This window comes from Hordeum vulgare, chromosome 6H, assembly GCF_904849725.1.
Source record: "Hordeum vulgare subsp. vulgare chromosome 6H, MorexV3_pseudomolecules_assembly, whole genome shotgun sequence".
NCBI classification, from domain to species: domain Eukaryota; kingdom Viridiplantae; phylum Streptophyta; class Magnoliopsida; order Poales; family Poaceae; genus Hordeum; species Hordeum vulgare.
In genome coordinates this window covers 59,706,605-59,721,822 of record NC_058523.1, presented here as the reverse complement: position 1 = coordinate 59,721,822, position 15,218 = coordinate 59,706,605, and the positions used below count along the sequence as shown (strand labels likewise).

Sequence of the window (15,218 nt, the reverse complement as noted above, 5' to 3'; positions counted from 1 at the left end):
GAAAGCAAAAACAAACATACTATAATACAAAAAAACAAATGAAAAAGCAGAAAAAACAATGGGAAACTAAAACAAGCATAGAAAAAATGTTACATGTGTATTTGAAAAATATAGTTGACATATATAAAATTATAGAATAATAACTAAAAGAACAAAGAAAAAAAATGAAAAAAAAGAAACAAAGTGCGAAAAAGAGTGAACATGGAGAAAAAAAGAGAACATAAAAACTGAAAAGAAGAAACAAAAACTCAAAGAAAGCCGGCTTGAATCGCCTCAAGTACAACGCGCACCTAAAACATTTTGTTAGCATGACCCGCATTGGTAGCAGCATCTTTATTCAACTCTTTTTTTACTTTCTATGTGCGTAAAGGGGCCGGCCCAATATGAAGCGGGGAGAGGAGAAACATAAGCGAGAGCAGCCCCTCGTATCGCTTAAAGCGTAAAATAGTCTCTGCACGAGCGAGCACGAAAGCGACATTACCCCAGGCGCAAAATAGTCGCTGCGCGTAAAATACGGAATGGCTTATTCTTTATCCGAGATAATCTTACAATTATTTTTAAATACATTTCATTTTATATATAAATAGTTGCATGTATATTGATTTATTATGTAAAATTTGGCATAAGAATACAAAAATATAGGTCATATTATTAGAAAAAAATAAATTATACGTATATTTTATATTATTTTTATACCATCGTAACTTTATATAACATAAAATATTTTTTATTCTGATTTAATATTTTCTTACGTTCTCTTTTTAAGTATAAGGTAAGAACAAAATTACAGAACGTAAAAATACAATGCATTAATAGTAAACTAGAGGGGTGTGAACAATAACTATTTCTCGCTGAGGGTAACAAATAGCGCGATCATATATATAGAATATTCTAATATATATAGCACAAAACACTCTATAAAAATATTTGAAAAATGTTGAACAAGTATCTGAAAAATGTTGAATGGTTATTCTAAAAAGGTTGAATAAGTGTTTGAAAATGTTGAACACATATTTAAAATGATGAACACGTATTTTAAAAATGTTGAAAAATATTTGAAAAATGTTTATCATGTATATAAAAAAACTGAACAACTATTTAAAGAATATTGAATAAGTATATGAAAAATATTGAACATGTACTTTCTACGTGCACAAGTGGATCCGCCCAATACAAAACGGGGAAAGGAAAACCGCAAGCGAGAGCAACCCCTCGTATCGATATTTGTTGAACAATTTCATTCTTATCATTTGAATATATCATATTCTTCCTTGCATGACTAAGGTGAGAATTGTACCAAACAATCAAGTATTGCTCCCAACTCAAGATGATCATCATTGTTATTGAGCATCCATAACAAGTCCACATACATGCTACGTTATCTACGTATTTCAATTGTATGTACTCATATCCTTGAAAAGCTTTACTCCAAGTCATGAAATAAACAAACTCAAGTGAGATGAAGACATTACAATGCTTAACGAAAAATGGTAACATTATATTAAGCTTAACGATGAGTATGGCCTATGATCAAGCATTCTTGCTTGGCTTCTTAGGTCAATATACTCTAATATAGGTGACCTAGTCGCCGACCATCATCTAGGTGAAGTTTCTTGTATGGTTCATCTTTTAGTTGCATGCTTTTTTGGAACCATTCAATCTCCATCTAGTTGAGAAAATTCCTTGCAAATCTTTTGAAAATTCATTGCAAATCTTTTGAAAATTTCTTGCAAACCTGTAGAGAATTTTGTGAGTACATTGGTCAAAAATTTCTGAAAAAAACTTTGTTCGACAAAATGGCCAATAATGTCTTTGCGAAGTTTCTGTTTGCAACTCAGACCTTCCGAATCAGGAAATCGGCTTTGCCTAAATAGCAAATATACTACCAAGGACCTATTCGGTACTACCGACAAGGAAGACTTAGGCATTACCAATTTCACCCTGAGCCCTAGGATCATTCTCGGTTCTGTCGACAAGTTCTGCCTCGGAGTCTTCGACTTTAGATATTCCTTGAGATCTCTCCCATACTTCTAAGGTTTTCGACAAAGTTCTTAGTGACCCTTACTCTCGAGGATCCCTTACCCTCTGGCCCTTTTTGGAAATTAATGCCAAAGGGGGAGAAATATCAAAGCTTATGCTTACCCAAAGGGGGAGAATTATTAAGTTCACACAAAGAGGGGGAGAGAGATCAAATCCACTATATATCTTTAAAGGAGAGGGGCTAAAACAGAAAGTGATATTTATGTTTTAGATTGCCTAAATGTTATACTTATCTCACCCTACCTACTCCCAATATCTACATGCTAAGACTCACGGGAGAGGAGAAACTAAATTCACATTCACGGAAGAAAGTTCTAAATGCTCTTGGAGATATATCAATCTTAAGAAATATTATTTCTCTATATGTCTTCTATACCTTTGGAACTTTTTGATTATTTTGCATTTGGATGAAAAACCTACTCCTGCGTTATCTAACAATTATTTTCTCAAGTGTGTTCCTATTGTTAAAATGCTCAAGAACCTCAAGGTAAGTATATGCATCATATCCTTGGTTAAGATGATCTCTTGTTTATTGCACATATTGTTTTCTAGAGTGCGTCTTGAACATGGAGACACTTTATTACATATGTTTGATGCATATAGCCAAGGTACACGTTACTTATCATGTCCCTTCCACTATGTGTGTGTGTCCATGTATACCAAAGCAACTGTCCTTTTAAAAGGATTCCACACATTTAGGGGGAGCCTATATTAGTCATGTATCCTTCAAAGCTATCATATATTACTGCATATCTTAATTTGAAGATTTGATTGTATGTTGTCATCAATTACCAAAAAAGAGAAGATTGGAAGCACATATGCTTCCTTGATGGTTTTGATAATTCATGACAACATACATTGTCTCCTGGACTAATAGTTTTATCTAGTTTATTTTAGATGAAGTTCACACACAAAATTAGCTGGATTGTGAGGAGAAGTCCCAAGGAAGAAGAAGAATAGAATTGGCCAAGCTTCAATCTTCAAGACTGCACATTTTGCTTTTATGTGAGAAATTACAATTAAATCCATAGGAAAGCCAATACTATTAAAAGGGGATGAGGTATCTTATCTATGATGATTTGGTTGCTCAAATGCTTAGAGTTAGCAATAAAAAACCCTCATGAAATTCTCCCACAAATATTTCGTCGAGAGCCTAACACTCAAATTCGGTGCCACCAATATTTCCAAATCGGTCCTACCAAGTTTTACCCTAGTCAGAATCCAGAGCCAACCAACCATCTCGGTGCCATCAAGTTTAATTTCGGTGCAACCGAAAAAGTGTGAGCAACTCCCTGGTTGCCATTTGCTAAAAATCAAAATTTCTATTTTTTTGCAAATCGGTGTCACCGAGTTTGGGTAACTTCCTAGTTCAGCTAAATCGGACTCACCGAGATTTATATATCGGTCTCACCGAAATGCCAAAGTTGTCACATTTTCCACTAGTAGATGCAACCGATTTTTTGCTTCAGTTTTACTGAATTGGGCAGTAATGTTGTAACAGATGGATTTTGGAGATGCATATATATTTCCATCCACCTCCCTATCATTCACAGAGAGTAAGCACTCAGAACAAACCTACACTTGCTCCATCTATTTTCTGAGAGAGAACCACCTACTCATGTGTTGAGAACAAGATATTCCATTCCAATCATATGGACCATGATTTCTAGCCTCCCCAAGTTGCTTTCCATCCAATCAATCTCTTCTACCCAAGCCAAATTTGTGAGAGTGACTGAGTGTTGAGGAGACTATCTTTTGAAGCACTAGAGCAAGGAGTTCATCATACTTACCACAATTATTACCTTTTAGAGAGTGGTGACTCCTAGATTGGTTAGGTGTCGCTTGGGAGCCTCCAACTTCGTGTGGAGTTGAACCAATAAGTTTGTAAGGGCAAGGAGATCGCCTGCTTCGTGAAGATCTATCCCGAGTGAGGCTAGTCCTTTGTGGACGTAAGCCACGGTGAAATAGACAAGGTTGCTTCTTCGTGGACCCCTTGTGGATGGAGCCCTCCATGGACTCTCGCGGTCGTTACCCTTTGTGAGTTGAAGTCTCCATCAGCGTGGACGTGCCATAGAACCACCTATCGAAACCACGCCAAAAATCTTCGTGTCATCTTGACGTTTGATCTTCCTATCTCTACTCCTTACGTTTATGTGCATGCCTTTACTTTTCATTGCTATACTCATTAACTTGCATGTGTAAAATGTGCTAAACTTATTAGAATTGCTAAAATATATCAATCATTAAAATTAAAAAAAATATTAAATTGTCTATTCACACCCCCCCCCCCCCCCTCTCTCGGCCTGTAGACGTCCCTTTAGTGATCCCACACTACATAAGCTCTCCTGTCTGGTCATCGAGAGCCTAGGAGCATAGTTCATGGCACCGTGAACATTATATTGTTAGCAAGGACAAGTTTCTTAATACCGATCACATTCATTATTATCATGCATAAGAAGATTACCTTGGATTAATGAGTATTATGTAAGTTATCCAAACAACTAAAATATTTTTTTTCATTCCGTGGGACTACCATTGTTCATCAAAACGTTGTTTCACTTCACTATCCATTTTATTGTGCTTTCTTATTCTCTAGGCAGGTTATGATGCTGTCTCTGTGTTAGCTCCATGAGAACATGGTTAATACTATAGCCAGCTATTAGTTATAAGGTATTTTATAAGGTATTGTCATATCATCTATAGCTCATCTTATAGCTAACGTGTACAACCATTGATCACAGAGTGTACCATATTTTTATTATATGACCCACCTTTCACTCTGACAAAGTGTCAAGGAGCACGTACTAGAGTTGGCTCTTAACTAAGAACCCGCTTACCTTCTCTCTCCTCTTCTCTTTCCTTCAAGTAAACAAAAATATACTACTTTATTTCTTATAACCAGCTAACTCAATTTTATTGTACTCGCTCTCATTATCCTACTTCCCCACCGTTGGTATCATGCGCCTCCGCTAACCAGGGTGCATCCTCCCACATCATTGTGTCAAGAGCCCAAGATCTAGATGCGAGTCACGTGCTCCAGTGTGGTGCTTGAGATGGTGAATTTAGACTCGCTCCTTGGGTTCTAAGCTGGTGATAAACGTGTTCAAGGCCATGGCATCAGGTTTAAGGATAGCATACACCAAAGGTAACAGTCCCCTACTACTCCCTCCGTTCTAAAATAACTGTTTTAGTTTTATATTAAATTGTATGAAGTTTGAAACACTTATTTTAAAACAGATGAAGTATTTAGCACGTGTGGTTTTGAATTTTCACTATAAATTTTGTTGATATATGGCAGTTTGTTTATCTGTTCTCAGTTTTTGTAGTTATGGACCGTTTCCTTTTGTGAAATTTGATGAATTAGGAAGGAATCTGGTTGTTCATCTCACCGACATCAGATACATGCTGTTGTAATTCACCCTAGAACATATGTGTAACTACCAAGTCTTAGTATATATATTTTTTTAGAAAAGGAGGATATACCCCCGGCCTCTGCATGTAGAGGATGCATACAGTCATTTTATTAATTATTCACAGAGATCATAGAAAGTAATACATCAGTCAGCCTGAAGCCATCATCTAGACAACACATGTTGCTACTCCTATTCCTTGATGAAGGTGTGCTGAATATCCGGGCCAAATACCAAACAGATATCGCACCAAATTCTAACATCTATAGTCTGATGCTCCAGCCCAGCCACCACTGAGACTGGATCCCAAACTGGTCCGGCGCAGAGGCCGCCTCCTCCATCTACCACCGTACCCTCTCCAGAGCAAGAACAAATGCATCATCCTTGCAAGGTCTGCCGTCGACGCCACCACGGTGCCAGACAGCGCCACCATCCTGCACGTGTCCGCCTACACGTGCCTGTCGACGAACCACCGCAGCGCCATGCCGCCGGGCTACACCGTATGGCTCACGGTAGACCAAACACCGCTCCCCCTCTTGTCCCCTCCACCCAGCACGTACTCCAAAACGATGCCCTCATGAGGGAAATGACATCGAAGATGCCATCATCGTCCGACCGGTAGATCCAGATCTAAGGTTTTCCTCGGAGCATCACGAGTGTGGTGCCCCGACCTGCAACAACGATGCCATGGGCTGGTAACGACGTCCTAGACGCCGCCATCGTCCGCCATGACCGAGGTCGGCGCGGTTTTCACCGGAAGTCGCGACCCCCCGATCTCGTGGCTGGATGGAACCGAGGGAGGCACGTCATGTAGACGAAGACCGCCGTCGGCATGCTGGCAGGAGCCTCGCCGCCCCACACCGATCCTCCTCGCGCCACCGGCCGAAGAAGTCCAAGCTATGACGGATCTGGGCAGGAAACGCCAGATCCACAGCCCTCGATGACCGCCCTTGCGTGCAGCCGCTGCCCTCGCCGGATGGAGCGCCTCCGCCGCCATCCAACCTGACCACGGCCGGCCATGGGGACACGAACGCCGCCGCACATCAGGTCCGCCGCCCTGACCGCCGCCCCCGTCTTCCCCGCGCGCGACGACCCCTCCGCCTCGCTGGGGCTCCGCGGCACCACCCGCCCTGGCTCTAAGGCGCAGGGCCCGCCGCCACCGCGGCCCTTGCCGGCGGCAGCGGCGGCCGAGGAAGGAGGGAACCGCTCTGGCGGCTAGGGCTTCGGGGGCCCCTAGCGTCGCCCGAGGGGAGGCGACGCGAGGGGGTGACCTGTTTTCTAAAAAAAGGGAGAGATTTTTACTTCCCGGCCTCTGCACCAACAAGGGATGCATACGGCCATTTTAGTATGAGTACCAAGATAAACATGGTCCTCAGATTTTTTTTAAATAAGTATCAAGATTTTTTTTATGAATGGTTTTACCACACGCCAAACCTGATTCTCAATAAATGGGAGAAAACTCCCTGTGCATCACCTGTCCATTCGAGGAATTGAACTCGGGTCGTTGGGCTGCACAACCGCATGCCCAAGTCTTAGTATATACGTGAGCAGTTTAAACTTCCAACAGTAAAACATATATATAATGAAATAACCGTAATTGTACATGTGAATAGTTCAAACTTCCAATGGCTGCTACTGAAATTTGTAGGAGGTAAACACAAATATCTTCAGTTTTCAATGTGGACTGAATAATTTAGGAAAAAACAGTATTTATTTTGAGCAAGATGTTGTGTGGTGCTGGGTTGTCTCTATGTGCCCATTCATGTTATGTTGTTGGACAAATTGGCTCATCCTTGAGTGGTGGTGTGTGTCGTCATGGGTTTTATCCATGTTTTGTATGGATGGTCGTCAGCCTGGCTTAGATCGGGCGTGGTGTAAATGTTATACATGTGTAGTGGATAATGTAGTATGACCAGCCATATTATGCATGTAAACTTTCTCAATACCAGATCTGTCTAAGTCACATAGTTGGCCATCTTTTTAATAAACACCCTTAATTTGCAATAATCAGGTGTCATGTAAACAAGACATCAGAAACTATTATGATTTGTGTTAAGTTAGCAGAACTGGTAGTTAACTTCAGTTTCTTAGAAAAATCTGTGGTACCCACTCCCCACATTCCAATGAATAAGGCATGCATATATATATATATATATATATATATATATATATATATATATATATATATATATATATATATATATATATATATATATATATATATATGACTTAAATTTATACCATGAAAAACTTCTTTTGAATATGAATTCAGCGATATATTCTTTGTTACATATAACCCACATTTGGTTGGTCTAATTTGTGGTCAATATTTAGTTTTAAAATGTATGCATGCCTTATTCATTGGAATGGAGAAAGTAGAACATATGTTCATGATGTTAATTGTTAATTAGTGCTTAGAGCAACTCCAACACGTCGACACATTTCGTCCGCGCGCGTCCGTTTGGGTCGCGGTAGGCAGACAAGTCGGCTCAATGCGCCGACCCAAACGGACGATCGTCCGCCTACCGACCCATTCCCAGCCCATGTTTTAGCCTGATTTGCGCCGGCGCAGACACGAGACGGACACGCGCGGCGCCTGCCTACTCCTCCCTCTGCCCAGCTAGTCGGTGGCATATTACTGATCCTCTTCCATCCAATATCGATAACAAACCCTCGCCCGCCTCCGTCGCGTCGTCATCGCCACCCATTTGCCGGTGCCGGCGCACCTCCCCGAAACGTTGCCACCTTGCTGCCACCACCGTCGCACCGCGTGGACTTCTCCATGCGAGCCACCTGGTCCAAGGGAGGCGCGCATCTCTTTGCCGTCCAACTCCTTCGACGCCGCCCGCGAGCTGTTCGACAGTTTGCCAAGGTACAAAATGGACTCCGCCGACGAGTTTTTTCCATATTTTTCTTTGCGACTCCGATGATTCCTCGTGCAACGATGAGGAGGAGATCTTGCCTGCCCTGTTGGTCCATCACCACCTTAATAGCCAGCGGCCATTGTTCTGTGGCTCGATCCCGGGACACCTTCCGGCGTTGAATCGTAACCGAGAGAGCGGTCATTTCCTTCTTTGGAAGGACTAATTTGCCACAACCAATCCGCTGTTCAAACAACAAAAATTCCGACGGCGTTTCCGTATGACTAGGCATGTTTTCAACCATATTAGAGAGGGGGTGGTCGTATACGATAACTATTTCGAGTGCAAAAAGGACGCCCTTGGAAAGATTGACTTCTCATCTTATCAAAAATGCACTGTAGCCATTCGAATGCTAGCATACTGAGTGCCCAGTGATCTCATTGATGAATACGTCCATATGAGCGAGTCTACATGCCTAGAGTCCATGTATAAATTCTGCAAGGTTGTGATTGTTGTGTTTGGTCATGAGTACTTGAGAGAGCCGACTCCTCAAGATGCAGCCCGCTTGTTGGCGATGAATGCCAGCAGCGGTGCTTGGCAGCATAGATTGCATGCGCTCGGGGTGGAAGAACTGCCCTATCGCTTGACAAGAGCAGTATAAGGGCCATGTCAGAGCTTGCACTGTCATACTTGAGGTCGTGGCCTCACAAGATCTTTGGATCTGACACTCTTTTTTCGGCATGGACGGATCACATATGATATCAACATGCTTCAGCGCTCGCCGGTGTTTGCAAGGCTTGTGGAAGGCAACAACCCATTGGTGAATGTTACCATCAACGGCCACAACTATGACAAAAAATACTAGCTGGGTGACGGTATCTATCCTTAGTGGACCACTATTATGAATACAATCTTCGACCCTGTCAGAGAGAAGAGGAAAAGATTTTCTCAAGAGCAAGGGAGTGCTAGGAAGGACGTCAAGCGTGTCTTTGATGTTTTGCAATCTCGATGGGGCATCGTTTGGTACCCTGCTAGGACTTGGAGCACGAAGAAGCTGTGAGAGGTGATGACAGCTTGTGTGATTATGCACAATATGATCGTAGAAGATGATCGTCAGAATGTATCTACGATCAAGGGTTTCAGTTTCAGGGTGAGAATGTTGTGCCTGAGCATGGAGGAGCGACAACGTTTAAACAGTTCGTCCAATTTCATTATGAAATGCGTGATTGAAAAACTCACATGCAGCTGCAAAACGATTAGTTGAACATATATGGGCTCATGTTGGCAATCAATAGATGTATCTTTTTTCATATGTATTTGAGTCAATTTAATTTTTATTCGGTTTGTAAAACTATATTTATTTATTTGAAAACTATGCTTTATTTGGTTACGAAACTATGCTATTTTTTGAAACATGTGCATATTTTTTGAAAAAGGACGGCCAGCCGGACACACCGGCAAATATGGGTCGCGGGTGTTGGACGCACTGCAGACCCGAATCTTAAACTGGACGGACGCCGAACGGGCGGTCGATCCAAACAGATAAAAAAAACATCGTACGTATGGGTCGATGCGTTGGAGTTGCTCTTACCGACCATGTTGCAGTTCCCATTTCTACTTAATCTTGTTTTTGTATGTGGATAACTCACATGCCAGCTGTTTTGTGATGTAACAGCCTCAATGCTGGAAGACAAGGTGGGATTATAAAGCAACAAAGAACAAGGTATGCGAGTATTGATCAAATTTGATTGTTTTCCTAATTTAATTGATGTTGGGTTACTTTATGATGTAACAGCAGCCTTCTAGAGCTTCAATTTAAACCAGTTGCGTAAAGGGAAGAAGGAAGGGCACAGAGCCATTTATGTCAACATATTACTCGTTGTACGCCCGTAGAACTACTTTGACGCCAGAAGTTAATGTTACGCTGGTTTCAGGGGATCAAGCTGTATGTATTTGTTACTCTGTCTATAATTCTTAAAGTGCGTGAAACCGAAAGGAACAAGCTCATGAGATTGTTTGAGTTGTTACTCTCATAGATTCATTCAATTTTTACAGTGTTCTTTGGACATGCTTGTGGGGTTTATTTTGCCCTACGTTGCTTGGGGGTTTAAGGAGAACTCATAAAGTAGTTAGTGTTGTTGTCATACTTAAGCAGATGTTGCCTCTGACTTCTGATCCCTATTTCTAGGGAAGAAAAAATCACCTCTAAAATGCTAATACTTTGAAAGCTTATGAATTACAGATTTGTTAATGAAAAATATACATACGGCATTGTTGGGCGCAGCAAAACAGGCTAAACGCTTCTAGTTTTATCAGTAAAAGCAAACTGATCTGGTAACAGCGGTAAATCTTTGCCGGAAAGAACGCGGTTTCCCGCAACAACAAAAATGCGGTAATTCATCGTGTTAGCCAAACAGCTAGCCGCGTGTCATCAAATCTTGACCGAGAGATCTCACAGCGACATGTGACAAATAAATTAAGCGACGCGGCGATGAAAGCTCGCTAGAACCTCTCCGCCGCCGCTGACTCGATTTTTCGCGGTCTTGTTAATGTTAAACCCGCCGGCACGTCCTTGTCAAGATCCCATCCGCTTGCACGCAACGCAATCATGGAAGAATTGGAATCCCCTAGTGGCCTGCCTACTCCTGCATGCTAATCACTGCGTGACGCACTTGCCCAAATCCAAATCCTCCTGCCTCTCTGATCCGGTAGTACTAATCCAACCCAAGCATCCAAATCCAACCGATAAAGCTTCCGCTTTTCCGGCCGTGCCCACGCGGCGGCCTCCGTTTCGTTGTCGCGAGGACTCGACAGCGAGAGGCGATTGCGGAAATGGAATGGGAGGTAGGCAAAAGCAAGAGCAAGACATCCACCCAGTTGTTGCCTCTCCATCAAGAAACCGATGGTGGATGGATGGAGCTGCCCAATGGCGAGTGCCCTACGTCAGTTGGCACAGCTGTGCGTGCTTCTGCTTCCCAACCAATTCTAGTTATCTGTAGTCGCGTGGCGAGGGGTTGTGCCGGCGACTAATCCAGGAGCAAAACCGAAGGCCAAGAAGACACACAACAAACTTCCTGGCTGGCTCTGTTCAAGAGGCGCTCGGAGGTTGCTCCGGGTCATCGCCACCAAGGTAAAGAGGCAATTGCTTACTCGTTCTCTCTTTGATTTGATGAGATCGAGGCAAACGCCCTTGGCAAGGCCCTCGTCGCGGCGGCTCGCTCGGGATTTTTCTGCGGTAACATTTCCTTTGATCTCTTCGAAGCTGCAGGCTAGGTGTTTGTGGAATTGCCAGCCTCCTTCCTTTGCGACAGCAACTGCACCGGAGGAAAGGGAAGGAAAGGAAAGGCTAGGGAGAGGAGCTGAGGAAGGAAAGGATGACCATGCCGCGGGGGCTATCGGCGTACATGGTGGATATGGTGTGGGCACTGCTCGCCGGGTGGGTGTCGGCGTGCCTGCTGGTCGCCAACGAGATCGCCCGCGGCATGCGGGCCGGCGAGATTGGCCCCTTCGTCGTGGGGTGAAAATCTCATTTCCAGGAAATCATCCCTTCTGACTCCTTCCGTCACGCAGGTGCTCTGCTCTGAACCTTCTGCTCTAGTTTCTTTCTACTCCGTACTGTAGTAAATTGCTGAACTTGGGGAAACTTGCATAGCGATTGTGGATACTATGATGCCATGTTATGTCCTTCTTTTTCTTGCACAATTTGTGATATCAAGTGATTGCGGATACCTTCTGTTGGTTACCCTCTCTGCTCTGTATCCTGACATACCCGGCGGTGTGTCAATTTGCTCTGAGGTTTCTGTTTGGCAAATCTGTTCCAGTAATTAAGTACCTAACAAGAGGCTAATGGGAGACTTTATTCAGAGTAGTTTTACGTGGATCAGTTATGGTGTGTTAGGGAGAACTCTGTCGTACTCACTTCTGTTAATCCTGTCAGGCATATCCTTGTTCCTGTGGTTCAGTCTTTTAGGCATTACGATTACATAGATGATGGTTTCTGACATTTTGTTTCCATTAGCTAGCCATGGCTTACTAATTTCTGATACAATTGTCAAGAGGTAATAGTTACTTCCATGTCTATAGATGTTACAACTTCTCAAAGAATTGTCTCTGTTCCAAGTTCTATTGTTTCCATTTTAAAGGGTGTCATTCTGTAGGTCTGTACTATACTAAAACTGAATGGTGTCGCCATACTCAGCCCCGATCAACCTGAATTCCTGAATGAAACATTCCCTTTCGTAGTTTTGAGATATTTTCGCCATCTCAGTGGCACCTGCTGGAATAACTACTCCTGAAGATCATTAGCCTGTGTAGGCTTATGATGAACATTCTTATTATTCTTCCGAAACTGATGAAACAATTTACTTGTGTAGATTGTTGCAAATGTGCCTAATCATGTTTCTAGCATTGCTTAAATTCCCTTTCTGTTGTCAAATGTGAAGGTTGATTTCATGACATTGCCTGATGCATCATTCTTAAGCTGCGTAATTTCATCGCTTATGTTTCTGGTTTGGGGCCATAATGACAGTTAATTTCAGTCTGCTTGCTTGATCAATAACTTCTTTCAGATGGAAATAGGATTTGCTTGTTTTAATAGTTATGTTTGCACTGTTGCTTCTTATGCTTTTCATCACTTGATCTGACAACTTAATTGTTATTGCAGATAGTTTTTTGGCGAATCCATCCATGGATACACATTGCATTGTACTGTACAGAGTCCCTAAATCTACATTATTGTCCAGCTGAATGGCTTGGCCATTAATAGAAGTGACAGAGATTCTAGATGATGTTTTGTTCTTCCTTTCTTTCCACAATTCTTCTGTTCTGTATAGTAATGTAAATATTTTATTTTCCTTTTACATTATAGTTCTTTAAAGATATGTGCAACTTCATGTTATGTTCTTTTACATTATGAATGCCCTGGTCCGGTGACTTGGTTCTGAAGACGAAGATCGAAAGAACGTTCCTCTTCAGGACAACTGGCAGCCACCTACTCGGATAAGCCCAGCCGTTCTTTGATATCACTGGGAATTCATGATGCACTTCCTCACAAGCCACAAGCCAAGCTTTCACACGGGCGAATTGGGTATCACCGAGTCTTTGTTATAATCTGCCTCGTACTAACCTTTTTCAAGTATTGGTCGAGTCCATGAAGGCCTCTCCAGGCGACCCAATGACTTTTGCAGTCGGTTCTTTCAGCAGAATCTTCCTCAATCTGAATGAGTCGGCGCCGGCAGCTAAACCTTGAAGGATATGGGGCTACTGACGCTCACTCACCCCCCCCCCCCCCCGACCCAAACAGCCCGAGTCTTAGTGGGAAAATATATATGAGTGATGTCATAATGTGGAAAACATAAATAATTATGAGCAGATCATAATAATTTTTTTTGCTAAATTGGCGTATCATCACTGAGAGGGCCTAGAGAATATCTCTTCAAGTCGAAGAGGCAATTCCATCTCGACCAACCATGTCCGCGACATATTTCATGACTCTATCAAAAAGCTACGTTTATAACTACCAAGTTATAAAGTAGTCTTAGAGTGTGTTGGTCCTCATCCTAAGACCATCTGGGGACCTTATGTCTAGGACATGGCATGTACATTGTACCTCAGACTAACATATGACAATATCTCATCGCGTCTTAGAGTGGGTCTGTCTGACTCAGCAATCCATCCAAATGAATCACGGGGATCCTATCTGAGTCCACACTATCGAATTAGCATCTTTATGCACATGACCTATGAAATACTGAAAGAATATGTATCTACATAACCTTATCAACCAGGGATCATTAGAATGAACATCATATAATGCATAGTATCACAAACAAGTCATGTATTTGCTAATACACATGAGTGATGATGTTTAAGGACAAGACAAACAACTCAGAATACATATAGAAATTAACATCACCACATGATTACTTCTAGGATACATTTCCAACACTTGCTCCTCTAGAAACAGCTTGAGTCGCCAACTGCACATATGATATCGACGCCATCTCCATTCCACAACCCTAGACCATGCTAATTCAACTTTAACGTTTCGAACTATGATTTATTTATGGAAATGCTTAACATTTTATGAAAATAGACTAGTCTAGTAACAATGCAAGTTGTTGCTCAATAGCATACTAGAATCAATCTTGTGAACCAAACAGCTAGATATCGCATACCTTCCGTAGTGAGGGCACCATAGTCATATCATGTAGCCCCATGCAACGTCAACTAGGTATATTTGTGGTATGACATAATATTAACTAAAAAGAAGAAGATGTTAATACTTATATCATATATGATAGCATATCATAACAAATGTTGTATTACTACCTCAACTCTGATTTACTAGTCCCCTTGTATTATGGGTCATATCTGATCATGATTTTAACTAATAAAATATATGTTATACGTACCAAAAATAATATCATTGAAAACTACATTCAAATACAAATCCAACGACATAGTTTTTGGTGATATGAATTAATATTTTGCTCAAGTGCTCAGAGATAGCCACCAAAAATACTCAGTCATTTTCCCACATAACCATTATGTCCAAAGCCACATACACAAAATCGGTGCCACCAATATTCTCAATTCAGCCCTACCGATTTTCATCCCAGACAGAACCCAAGCCAAAGCCACCAAATCGGTGCAACCAAAACTATGTCGGTGCTACCGAGTTTAGGTTACCAACTTTCTGTTGCCTCGGTACACAAAATCAGAATTTCCGAGTTTGGGTATCGGTGTCACCGAGTTGTGTCATCTGATCGTTAGCCACCTTTTCGGTGTCACCAAGTTGTGTATATCGATTCCACCGAGATTCAAAAGGTGATGCATTTAGTGCAAGTCGGTACCACCGAGTTCATGACGTCGGTGTCACCGAGTTGGTCACTTTAGGTGTAATGGT

General features: G+C 42.1%; 1 long non-coding RNA gene across 1 annotated transcript; it reads left to right on the top strand.

The window, feature by feature from the left end:
• Positions 1-11,060: 11,060 nt before the first annotated feature.
• Positions 11,061-13,203, top strand: LOC123402000. The gene is made up of 3 exons (XR_006611221.1): positions 11,061-11,441; positions 11,574-11,881; positions 12,975-13,203. It is a non-coding gene; the product is annotated as an uncharacterized LOC123402000 (long non-coding RNA).
• The last annotated feature ends 2,015 nt before the right edge of the window (positions 13,204-15,218 follow it).